Source organism: Pristiophorus japonicus, chromosome 9, assembly GCF_044704955.1.
Source record: "Pristiophorus japonicus isolate sPriJap1 chromosome 9, sPriJap1.hap1, whole genome shotgun sequence".
Lineage (NCBI taxonomy): Eukaryota > Metazoa > Chordata > Chondrichthyes > Pristiophoridae > Pristiophorus > Pristiophorus japonicus.
Genome location: NC_091985.1, coordinates 192,205,990 through 192,207,041, shown reverse-complemented (window position 1 = coordinate 192,207,041; position 1,052 = coordinate 192,205,990).

Here is a 1,052-nt window from a genome sequence, read left to right as displayed (position 1 = left end):
GAGAGAGACTGAGGGGAGAGAGAGAGAGACTGAGGGGAGAGAGAGGGAGAGAGAGAGACTGAGGGGGGAGAGAGAGAGAGACTTATGGGGAGAGAGAGAGAGACTGAGGGGGGAGTGAGAGAGACTGAGGGGGGAGAGAGAGAGAGACTGAGGGGGGAGAGAGAGACTGAGGGGGGGAGAGAGAGACTGAGGGGGAGAGAGAGAGACTGAGGGAGGGAGAGAGAGAGAGAGAGACTGAGGGGGAGAGAGAGAGAGACTGAGGGGGAGAGATAGAGAGAGAGAGACTGAGGGGGGAGATGAGAGAGAGAGAGACTGAGGGGGAAAGAGAGAGAGACTGAGGGGGGAGAGAGAGACTGAGGGGGGACGAGAGAGAGAGACTGAGGGGGGAAAGAGAGGGAGACTGAGGGGAGAGAGAGAGACTGAGGGGGGGAGAGAGAGAGACTGAGGGGGGGAGAGAGAGAGACTGAGGGGGGCAGAGAGAGACTGAGGGGGGAGAGAGAGAGAGACTGAGGGGGGAGAGAGAGAGACTGAGGGGGAGAGAGAGAGAGACTGAGGGGGGAGAGAGAGACTGAGGGGGGAGAGAGAGACTGAGGGGGGAGAGAGAGAGACTGAGGGGGAGAGAGAGAGAGAGACTGAGGGGGAGAGAGAGACTGAGGGGGAGAGAGAGACTGAGGGGGGGAGAGAGAGACTGAGGGGGGAGAGAGAGAGGACTGAGGGGGGAGAGAGAGACTGAGGGGGAGAAAGAGAGGACTGAGGGGGGAGAGATAGAGACTGAGGGGGGAGAGAGAGAGACTGAGGGGGGAGAGAGAGAGACTGAGGGGGGAGAGAGAGAGACTGAGGGGGGAGAGGAGAGAGAGAGACTGAGGGGGGAGAGAGAGAGACTGAGGGGGAGAGAGAGAGACTGAGGGGGAGAGAGAGAGACTGAGGGGGGAGAGAGAGACTGAGGGGGAGAAAGAAGAGACTGAGGGGGGAGAGATAGAGACTGAGAGGGGGAGAGAGAGAGACTGAGGGGGGAGGAGAGAGAGACTGAGGGGGGAGAGAGAGAGACTGAG